The sequence below is a fragment of the Podarcis melisellensis genome (assembly GCF_964234715.1).
Source record: "Podarcis melisellensis genome assembly, chromosome: 5".
In the NCBI taxonomy this organism is placed as follows: domain Eukaryota; kingdom Metazoa; phylum Chordata; class Lepidosauria; order Squamata; family Lacertidae; genus Podarcis; species Podarcis melisellensis.
This window is the reverse complement of record NC_138537.1, coordinates 65,474,044-65,486,080: the sequence shown is the minus strand read 5'-3', so window position 1 is coordinate 65,486,080 and position 12,037 is coordinate 65,474,044. Positions and strand designations below refer to the sequence as shown.

Genomic DNA, 12,037 nt, shown 5'->3' with positions numbered 1-12,037 from the left:
TAAGCATTAATCACCAATAGATTAAAGGCTGGGAAAGGGAACACAGAATTGGTCAGGCGTGAAAACCTCCTTATTAAACTTTTACTAGTGATTGATATAGCATTTATCCGTAGATGTGGTCAACTATGCATTAAGAACGGGTCAGGTACAATGTTTTCCTGAACTCAATGTGAACTGAATATTCTAAGGTGGTGAGACAATGTCTTAGTATTAGAATGGTTTGTGCAGCATTATGTACAGAAGCGAAGCTTAGGAGCAAGACTTCCCATCAGGCCACAGTCATGTGCAAGACTTCCCATCAGGCCACAGTCATGTGTAGAATCATAGCATCCCATCACATTACATTGGCCCATTTATTAGGTTCGAAACAGCATGCAATGGAGTTTTTATTTACTTTGTGATTACACTGTCTTTGCAACTTACTACTGTCATGTCCTCTTTGCAACTCTTGAACTGCCAGGATTTCAACAGAAACTGAAAGGGCACTTTATGAACTGTAATATATAACAAGTCAAGAACTGGATGTTACTCTGAACGAGACTGCAATGTTCACTGGGAAATTATATGCAATACTATCAAGAGAATAGCAGTAAGCAATAATACAGTTGTACCTTGGATCCTGAACGCCTTGCAAGTTGAACGTTTTGGCTCCCAAACACCACAAACCCGGAAGTGAGTGTTCCAGTTTGCTAACGTTCTTTGGAACCCAAACATCCGACAGGGCTTCCACGACTTCCAATTGGCTGCAGGAGTTTCCTGTAGCCGATCGGAAGCCGTGCCTTGGTTTCTGAACGTTCTGGACTTCCGGAATGGATTCCGTTCAACTTCCGAGGTAAAACTGTACGCCGAGTATGAACAATTACAATCATACCCACTTCACCACTGTTTAACTCACTAGTGGAATTCTAAAATTGTGAAATTGGCAAAGAGTCCCAAAAAGGCACAATGCACCATTTAAAATTGGAGGGTGGTATGAGAGGGTGGGGTCAGGAACTTATCTTAATAGAAACTGCACAGGCAGGGGTGTGGGAGGCAAACCTCCCTTTCTCTTAGAGAATGATCAATTCCTCAGTAAGTATGGCAAAAGAAAAATTCAAAAACATCGAGGGAAAGCTCCAATCCTTCAGGTAGCAAGGCCTGATTAATAGTTGCTAAAATAGGTTATATTATGGTTTATTTTTATGCTGCTTTTTGACCCACCGACCCCCCCAAACAGTGAATATATTAATACAGAATAAATATGCAGTAAAAATACAACACATACAGTAAATCAAAACAATGTACGACAGCAACATCACAAAATACCTGCCAGCCACACTGGGTAGGAGTTTGTAAGCTGCATTCATGCTCTCACTACAGATACAGCTCCGCTGCATAACTTTCTCCCATAAACCAAGTTAACCCATATCTCTCCCACCCCATGCCTCAGCTGCCACAACCTCTCACCTAGAAGCAAGCCCATCTACAACAAATTGCCCAGGAAGAGTGCCCTCACTCTCATCATGCCACAAAAAAAGTGGGAAAACCCTTTCAGAGTTTCACCCTTCAAGACTGCTTCCTCTCTGATCTAGTGGTGGCTTGACTCAAGAGGGAATGGAAATCTTCATCTACCAATAGATCTTGGGAAGAAGTAGGCTCCTACTGGATGAGAAGAGACACTACCCATTGTGGAGTGCTGTCTGGTACAAGCAGAAATTAATGTACACTGCAGATACCCTTTCTGACATAGGCTGTCTTACAAACCTAGGTACATGGAGGTCTAACCCTTCAAATAATTTCATATTGTATGCTCGGCTCTATGAAGAAGTGACAGTTTTTCAAATATTTGGTTCATTGCACCCAACTGGCATATTCCTACACTAAAAAAAGAACCATTGTTACATTTATGTTAACACTCAATATTTTTCTTTCGCAGCAAGTGTTATATCCCTGACTGCACAAGGAGACTTGTCTATTTATCTGAACCAGAATGCATCACTTATTCATCATAATCTTTTTTATTATGTACCTAAGGATACATTGTCTTTATTCTAGAGACACAGAAGAATAACTAGGACAAATTACTCCATATCAGTGACAAACTCTTTTTCCAACCTGCTCTAAACCTCTGGCTGGAGCTAGCAGGATCAACATTCATCATTTCTGAATTAAGTACACCAACTGAATTTGGGGTGGGTGAGGTGTTATTTTTTATTTGGTTTTTGTATTAATTTTCCGCTATACATTTTGTAGGGTCCATAGATGTGTAATTCTCTTCTACTTGTACCATTATCTGACAACTGATCTTGGAAGCTGTACTTGATGTTTTATTACGTATTTTTAAAAGCAGATCTCAAAAAAATAATATCCTTATATTTATTCTCATAAGGCTAGGCAAGAAAGCGTTTTTGTTGTTGTTGTTGTTTTTCATGAACATCCTACAGTGCTCTCACAGTCATCATAGAATGAACTACTGAAGAAACCCTGTGGCAGACAAACAGCAATACAATCCCAAATGCACCATTACAAACCGGGGGGGAAACCAAGCAAGGTGGTTTCTGCTGCATCTGGTCTAAAACTAATTCCTCTTCTCTTACCCTACATTTTTTCCCTCCTAATATTGCCTCAAGTATTTTTCTTGGATGTGTTAAAATATTCAGAACAGGAATATTCCTCCAAGCGAACGCAATTTACTTATTTCTCAAACCCTTAATTAAAACGTGTTGTAAGAAAATCAGCATTTAAGTAAAGGGTGGGGGGACTGCATGAATAGCTCTGCCTCACAGCATGGGATGGAAACACATGGGAGTCTTGGCCCTTCCAAATCCAATCTGTGTACAGTGCAAGTCTGCGTGGGGAGCACATAGAAAAACACACAAACCTCCTAGCAGAACAAATGACATTTTATCTGTGTAAAGTGATTGATTCAAAACATTAATAAGCAAAGTTACAAGCATGGTGATCTCCTGGTGCTGTTGGAAACCAACACCCATCAGTCCCAGCCAGTGGCAAAGCTGCATGCTCCGGCAGCTGGGGTGGAGAGCAGGCGGGGACGTGGCTGGCGCACATTCCAGGGGCGTTATGTGCATCCCGGGGGTGTGGCGCGCTGCCTGGCACGACAGGGGGGGTGCACGGCGCACTCGGGGGCGGCCATGACGGAACTCCCCTCCCCCATGGTGCCAGGGGCGATGCTCTCCCCCTGCCTCCCCATTCCTCTGCCAGTGGTCCCAGCAATGCATAGGGATGATAGGAATTGTAGGCCACCAAGGCCAGAAAGGCATCACATTGATTACTCTGATCTAGAGGGTAGGAACATTAAAATAAGAGGTGGAGGTCACACTGAAACATCCACACTTTGACTCCTTTACAGTCCAGTCAATACATCTAAATTTGACTTAGTATATGAAAGAGCAGCTATATAATCTGTTACATCATGTGGGCAACAACACTGGAGAGAGCAGGGTGCTCATTGTTAATGAAACCTCTTTCAGCAATGGGCTTTCATTAAGATACAAAATTCCCATTTTGCTCAGTTGTTATACATGTTGTCAGTTTTTTGGTCTTCTGAAATTACGCTTTTATGTGCTCCAACTATAACCACAAAGGGATTGTCTGCAGTTGTTGGTTTTTAGTCTTTTTAAACTATTTGTATATTTATGTGTTGCCCAATTAATTCAAGGGCAGCTTTTAAGTAATCAAAATATTTTCAATTTAATTTAATTAACTGACAGATCAGTGAAAATCTTTACAGGAGTAGAAAATGTACACTTGCATAATAATAGCTAAGCAATTTAACAATACCAAGCAAAAAAAAATATATGAAAAACAAGTTGTGAATAAGTATAATAGAGGGGCTGACAAAACCACAAATCCCCCTTCAGCCAGGCTGGGGGCCTTGGGCCAGTCACTATTTTTCAGCCTAATCTGCCTAACAAAATAGGGGGGGGGGAGAGGCAGAGAATACTATTGATGCTGCCTTGAGCATCTTCAAAGGAAGGTATAAATGCAGCAAACAAATTTGTAATTTTTAATCACTTTTTTCCCCAAAGGCTATGCAAATTAAAAAAAAAACCATTAACAACATAGGTGAAAAGCACTTTAAGAAACCACTCATTACACGGACTGTCCCAGAATAACCATTGACATAGTTTCAGATAAGTGCATTCTATTTTCTAAATTGAACAAACTCAACAGAATAGTGGGAATTTACCATCATAATGCAATTTTCCATCTGAGATTTATCTTCTTCTTAGCTTCAAACGTCTCTTTCTAGAAAGAGAGAGAGAGAGAGAATGAGTAAGCCTATAGTTCTTTTTTAATATTTCAGATAATTATAGCTTTCAGAGTGAATGCATTCCCCATTGCTTAGTTTCTCATTCTTGAACACTGGATACACAAAAGGGGGTTAACATCATTACCTATCCCATGCACACAATACTTTTGCTGCAGCTTGGCTTCCCAAACTATGCACGTGAAACAACACTCAAGGCTGTGTGCATTCTTCCCTGCAGGCAGCTTATCTTTGTGTAAAAAAACAAACAAACAAAAAAACCTCCTGAAGGGGTCCTAGATTCAGGCATGATATTGCTCAAATATTCTCAAACTATTATGTCCCCCATGGCTTGTGCACTGTAACCAACCATATTAATTACATACATTAACAGGCTAAAGCATTATTTTTCTTTATGGCCAGCAGTTTTCTTTGCCAGGTTTTTCTGATGCTGAAAGCATGGGCATAGGGAAGAGGGGGTAGCTGCCCCCCATTCAAGTAAATAAATAAAAATGCTTAACTAACTGCCCAATTGCATCACAGATGACTCGGTTCTGCCCACCAAAACATAAAGCCTGCCTCCCCCCCCCCCAATTAAATCCTGGCTACGCCAATGCACTTAAGTACCAGATTTAGTTACACTTTAACTAGGAATAACTTAGAAATTTTACTTATGATGCCTACAACACAGATGAAATCCAGTGTAACTTTGGATTTTGCCCTCAAATGAAGCATCGCCAATGTGTTTTATAGCCATAATTTTACTGTTATTTCTTACTGTGAATAATGACTTGGAAAGTATGTTGATAACTTCTAAAACAAACTAGTTCCCTCCGCCATCAAAAGCTGTGCAGTATGTGCAGTAGGAAACGGCAACGGATACTGATATTATGGGTAATGTTATTTTTGGTCTCAGAGCATAATTGATTGCTATGTTAGGGATCAGGAAGGATTTTCCACATTTTTCCGATCTGGTGGCTGACTCAGGCAAGAAAGGAAATGTTGACCTTTCTGTGCAGCATGAAGGATTGTTATATCCCTGCCTGAGTCACAGGAGAACCATTTTACTGTGCATACCTATCCTCCTAGCATCCAAAGCAATCAGTACTTTATGCTAATGTGACAAGCCCAATTAACAGGAAACAAATAGTAAGCCAATGGTATTATCATGCTCAACAGAATGGGGCCCCCAACAGTCATTTGATTCAGCTGTACATAGAGAAACTGCTGTCCTTGCCACCATTACAAATCCACACCGTGTTCCACAGAAAGATACAATATGAATTATTGGGAAATATAATGGGGAAAGTCCACACTTCATGGATTTAAATAAAAGACTGCAACTACACATGTGTTCCTCTGGGAACACACCACTAGCTTCCATATTTTGGAGCAGTGGCATCTAATACCACATGTCCTATGAGTAGTGCAGGCATTAAGCACTCACCTTTTCCATCTTGAGTTACATTAACAATGCAATTCTAATCATGTATACTTAGAAGAAAATCCTACTGAATTCAACAGATAAGTGGGGTTAGCACTTGAAGCCTAATCTATCTTCTTGACAGAGAGCTCTTGTATCATAAACCTAGCCAACCCAAGGAAATTTTGAAGTTAAATGTTAAAGAGTTAAATCTAACCCCTTTCAATGTTCAATCTACCCAATCCTAAAATCTGTGACCCAAGCTTTGGTACTGATTGTGAAGATTCTCTATCTAGGCCAAGTCCATTATGTAATTTCAGTAATCTTTCATACTAACCCTCATTAGCTTGGCACATTCTCCAGGGTATCTTGGGTCATGTGTTACATACTGTTCCCTTTTCCAGTTAATAAATTAAGGCACATACACACAAAAATCGTATAGACCATGCAACAGCATTCTGCCTATTTGTTGTGAATTGGGGATGGCTGAAGATCCCCAATTAGCTGATAGTAACACCATCCTTATTCCAAAATCAGTGGTAATACCATTTCCTACTGCTCCTTCCCAGTTTAAGGCCCTATACAAAGAAAGCCAGCCTTATGTTGACCTCTACAGTCCTAATAGGAGTGTTGGCCATTCCCCTCATGTACAGTGGTACCTCGGGTTAAGAACTTAATTCGTTCTGGAGGTCCGTTCTTAACCTGAAACTGTTCTTAACCTGAGGTACTACTCCCGCTACTGCCGCACCGCCATGCAATTTCTGTTCTCATCCTGAAGCAAAGTTCTTAACCCGAGATACTATTTCTGGGTTAGTGGAGTCTGTAACCTGAAGCGTCTGTAAGTCGAGGTACCACTGTACGCAGCATGGCAAAGCATCTTCACCCCGGTGCATCCGTCTCATGAAGGTAAGGCAGCTGGCAGTGGGTGGGCGGCGGGCCAAGTCGGCCTGGCCAGGTTGGGGGGTGGCGTGTGACATCATGCACACACAATGCCCCCCCAAATGCTGGAGGGACCTCTGCATATATCTGTTTACACTTCCATTCTTGCAGCTGTCAAATAATCATAGAATAGTAGATTTGGAGGGAGGCCCAAGGGTCATCTAGTCCAACCCCCTGAAATGCAGGAATCTGACAGGTGGCCATCCAGCCTCTGCTTAAAAACCTTCAATGAAGGAGAAACCACCACCTCTCATAGGAGTCTTTTCAACTGTCAAAGTTCTTCCTGTTTAGTCAGAATCTCCTTACTCGTAACTTGAATCCACTGGTCATCTTCAGGTTTGATTAGCATTCCCTCAATACATTAATCCAAGTTGTTTATAAATATGTTGAACAACCGCGAGCCCAGGGTAGACTCCTGCAGCACCCCACCTGTCACCTTCCCCCCAGAATGATGAGGAGACGCTAGTGAGCACTTTCAGGCAAATTCTTTATTACCGTATTTTTCGGCCTGAGCTTCCCCCGACCCCAGCCCCCAGAACAGGCAGCTCTCCACAAGCCGTGGGAGAGCTGTGCAACTTCGTGCAGCCCTCCCACAGCTTGCAGAGAGCTGCGTGAAGCCCGAAGCCTGGGGGCGCTGAGCTCAGCGCGCCCCCAGGCTTTGGGGTGGAGGCAGCTCTCCCACGGCTTGCGTATAGCTTCCTGAAGCCTGGAGAGTGAGAGGGGTCGGTGCGCACCGACCCCTCTCGCTCTCCAGGCTTCAGCAAAAGCCTGCATATGCCCCATAGGACGCACACACATTTCCCCTTCATTTTTAGAGGGGAAAAAGTGCATCCTATAGGGTGAAAAATACAGTATTTCTTTTTTCCCCCCTCACCTGTACTGTGTTCCCTGTGTTTCCTGCAAGTATTTTGTTCTAGCTTTGCCTTTCTTAGCATTCCTCTCTCTTCTGAGTTTCAGTACAGTACAAGGTGAACTTTTCGTCACTGTTACAGTTAGTACATTGTTTCTGTCTAATCAAGCATCATCTCACTTTCTACGACAAGAGCAAATAAGCTCACATTAACCTGCTATCCTCTGCATAAGAAATAATTCAAAATAGAAAGCAATTCCCTTTCCTTACCAAAGGACTGCAAGTTTCCTTTTACTGTGATAGAAACCTACTTTTAAAATATTTGCCATTTCCCTGCAACCATCAGGATGTAGCACAAGTAATTTAATATATTTGTATCTGTATATGAATTGAATAATTATTTGATTGCTACACTGTACTAAATATCAAAAAACCTCACCCAAATATCAAGCTATAAAAGCCAGCAAATGGGGGGGGGGGAGTAACCTGACATTTCCCTGGCATACAATTATGTCGAAATTCAAAGCAATCATCAGACAAAAATTAATATAAACATTATGAGTCACAGCATTGGTCTGTGCGAACCTCGCGTATCTATCAGCCTGGGGGTCCTTGCAACAGGAATCCCACCTGCAATATCAACAGTTGGGAATATAGGTGTGGTGTTACCGCACAGGGAAATTAATCTGGTTCAAACAGGGTCAACATTTCCTTGCTTAAAACAAAGTACTTCACATGGAAATATAATTGTACCTGAAAGAATTATCTATGAAATATTCCAGAAGTAGGATTCTAGCTCAAATGTTTGGGTTTTTTGTTTTTTAAAGGAACTGTTGCCTAAACTATGGGAAGTGACAACTGTCAATTGAATGGCCTTTTAAAAAGTGAATATAAAGGGGTTCAGGATGCGGGTGGCGCTGTGGGTTAAACCACAGAGCCTAGGACTTGTTGATCAGAAGGTCGGCGGTTCGAATCCCTGTGACGGGGTGAGCTCCCGTTGTTCAGTCCCTGCTCCTGCCAACCTAGCAGTTCAAAAGCACATCAAAGTGCAAGTAGATAAATAGGTACCGCTCTGGTGGGAAGGTAAATGGAGTTTCCGTGCGTTGCTCTGGTTCGCCAGAAGCAGCTTAGTCATGCTGGCCACATGATCCGGAAGCTGTACGCCGGCTCCCTCGGCCAATAAAGCGAGATGAGCACCGCAACCCCAGAGTCGGTCACGACTGGACCTAATGGTCAGGGGTTACCTTACCTTTACCTTATAAAGGGGTGCAAAAGAAGTTTATTGTTTTTTTAAAAAACATGAACCTGGGCTTTTCTTGTCAGGTTTCTAAGGAACAAGCCTTCATTTGGAATTCACGACAAATATTGTTTTTAAAGACACATTTTAAATTACAACCTTCTAATAATAGAAATCAGTCACTACCGGTTATTTTGTAATTTGTGAAACATTAAACAGCAAATGAGAATTAGATAGTTTCATTTTCAGAGATTGGCAGGAAAGTCCAACACTGTTGCATTTGATTTCATAAAAAGAAATTTATCTAAAATGACAGGGCTAATAAAAAAGTTAAAAGGGAAAGCCAATGGATTCAATTCTCTCCAGAACACTGTGGGTGGATCCAACTAAGTTTTTGTATGAGTAGAATGAGGTTCGCTCGTGCAATGGGACTTCCCCAGTCTCCCCCCCCCCAAAAAAAGAAAATCTGCTCTGGAGGGCTGGGGGGAAACCCAGAATAGGTTCAGGGGGTTTGGGGCATGAATTTCCACTTTTATATTTTAACACTATACTGAATTGCACCTTTGGGGATTAATCAAAAACGCATTCAAAGAAGCTGAGCTGGAATGCATACTGTCACATGAAGGATTAGTTTTCATTAGAAGCATGGCAGGGAAGGGGTTAAGCCTCTCCTCCTCTGCACCGTGCTCTGGATGAATATTGCCTTCCCTGAACCTATGCTGAAGTTAGACAATACGTTAAATCATGTGGTTAGCAACCATGTAAGGGGATTTTGAAAAATACTAGGTACTAACTTTACGGATGCATCCTCTCTACAAGAAAAGCCCACAGTTTCAACACTTTGTAGTTCAGCAAAAGGGAAATTACAGAGGAACATGACCAATGTTCATAAAAACCTTGCAAGGGTGTAGAGTCTAGACGAAGCTTCTTTTTCCACCCCTCCCTCAATATACTGAACCTCAAGCCATCCAATTAAGTCAAAAAGTGGGAGATTCAGAACAGACAAAATGGACTTCTTCGCATTGTGCAAAAACTATGAAATTAGGCAACACAAAATGTGGTGATGGCCACTACCCTGGAGGCTTCTAAAGGGGATTGGACAAACTCATATCAATGATACGATGGCTATCTGCTACCTCCAGGATCAGAATGTGCCACTTTTTATTTATTTGTTCCTTTATAATCAATTTTAATTAAGGTTTTCCAACACACTATACAATAAGAAACTAACTAATCTAGAAAGAAATAATAGAGAACAATATATAAAAAAGGAAAGAAGGCAGGAGAGAGGGGGGAAACAAAATAGTAACAACTGCCATAATAGTACTGATTCTAATAAACACGAAGTTATATATTTATGTACATAGGTCTCTATCATCATTTAATCTTAATCTTCCATCTACATACAGAGTTTCCTCCTCCTAGCTCCCAGCTGGGAGGCTTCCCCCCTTTCTCAGCCTCATACCCCGAGAAAGACCATATACTTGAATACAACCCTGTCTTGCCTAAAGCCACCCAGAGAGTGCCAAGTCTTAAAATGGAGATGAGTACCCGTAGCTCAGCTGTGTGTTTTTAAACTAGAAGGGAACCCGCTGGATTTCAAAGAATCATAGAATTGTAAAGTTGGAAGGGACCCTAAGAATCATGTAGTCCAATGCCTGGAATGCAGGAATATGCAGCTGTCCTGTACTTGCAACCTTGGCATTAATCAGCACCGTGCTCTTATCAACTGAGCTACCAATCCTCATACTGCAGCCTTATGCAAACACAGTGTTGTAACTTAACCCCAGCAACATTATAAGCACACCTGCTTGGCTGGAGATTATTGCTACTTGGTCAGCCAGAAAAAGAGAAAAAAATTTTTACTAACATATCACATCTAGCCTATTGGATGCTAGAAACCCTTCATGTCAAATGGTGAAATTTTAGACACATATATTTCTATGCTTCTTAACTATGAATCAGAACGGTGGTCCAGTATATGGGATGTTGGACTTTTATTGAGGACCCTGCACTCAGAAAGACTCATTTAATAATACTCAATAGGGCTGTTGTGAAGATTAATGTTGTATTGCCCCTACCTGAGTTTTAGGTCCGCAGTCTCTTTGAATAAATTAACCCGAATCTATCCATTTATCAGCAACAAGAGGAGAGTAGGGATATAGATTTCTACATATGTGCAACTCTTAAGTGTTTGCTTTACTTTTTTTAGCCTTCCTTTATTTCTATGAGACAAAATAGCAGCTACGTACTTGAAAATCACAGAAATGTCAAAGTTGAAGGGTTTTAAAAAAGAGAATCCTAATGCAAATGAGTTCCAATAATCAATTCTGTAGTGGAGAACAAACAAACAAAAAAAAGGTGAAAATATATGCATCCACTACTAAAACTATTCATACTATTGCAAATAATGATGTTCCTAAATGGAAAGAACACTGCTAATTGCCTGCTGTCTGAAACCAGAATTTGATAAATAAGTTCAATTATTTTCCCTTGTAAATCCTTAATGGCACCTTGTCTGGCACAGGATATTTATTCTTATTGAAGGTTTGCAAAACCTGGCAGGTGCTATGAGACTTCCTTTATCTAGGCAATAAATTGTTAAAGCTGGGAGAATATTTATTTGAAGCATGTATCATATTTACCGTGCAAGATGATCTAGAAGAAAATAACAGTTTCTTGGTTTTTTTTAAAGCCAGGCAATGAAATAACGCCACTACAAAACATTCCCCAAACGGAAACAGTTTTACTTCCAAAATGCACTTTCTCACTATGTTAGAAGTGGGTGTAATATCCCATGTTCAAATAGCCAATTTAACTTAGAATCTTAACAGTTGCCTTTGAGATAACATCATTCCTCAATCTACATCTACTTTGCAGGCTCACCATGAGGCTAAGATCCTGCTCTAAAACCCATGGGGAAAGGGTTAGATGCAAATCAATCAAAACCAATAAAATTCTTTAAGATCCCACTGATTTCAACACAACTCACTTTCAAAAAGAATGTGTGAACAACTGGTAAGTTCCAAAGAGCATCAATGGCCAACACTAGGGGTAGTCAATGTGATGTGCTCCAGATGATGTTGGGACTACAACTGTCATCATCTCTGCTTATTGGTCATGCTGCCTGGGGCTGCTGAGAGCTGAAGTTCAACAACATTTGGAAAGCACCATGTTGGCTAGACCTGACCAACACATACTAAAGGCATACTTCTGAGTAGACATGGACAAGATAACTGTACATCCCAATGAGTTAAATGGAGCTTAGTCACAGGTATAGTAGGATTACAGCCTTGGGTGGTTTGTTTTTACTTGATTAAATGAACTGCTGTAGCTAGC

At 41.0% G+C, this 12,037-nt stretch overlaps 1 protein-coding gene across 5 annotated transcripts in view; it reads right to left on the bottom strand.

Annotated features, from left to right (window-relative positions):
* SGMS1 (sphingomyelin synthase 1) overlaps window positions 1–12,037 on the bottom strand; it is a 66,771-nt gene that overhangs the window by 34,774 nt on the left and 19,960 nt on the right. For all 5 annotated transcript variants that reach the window (XM_081912997.1, XM_081913000.1, XM_081912998.1 and 2 more), the window contains exon 2: window positions 4,190–4,248. The gene's annotated coding sequence lies outside the window, so the exon portion shown is untranslated. The remainder of the gene's footprint in view (window positions 1–4,189; window positions 4,249–12,037) is intronic.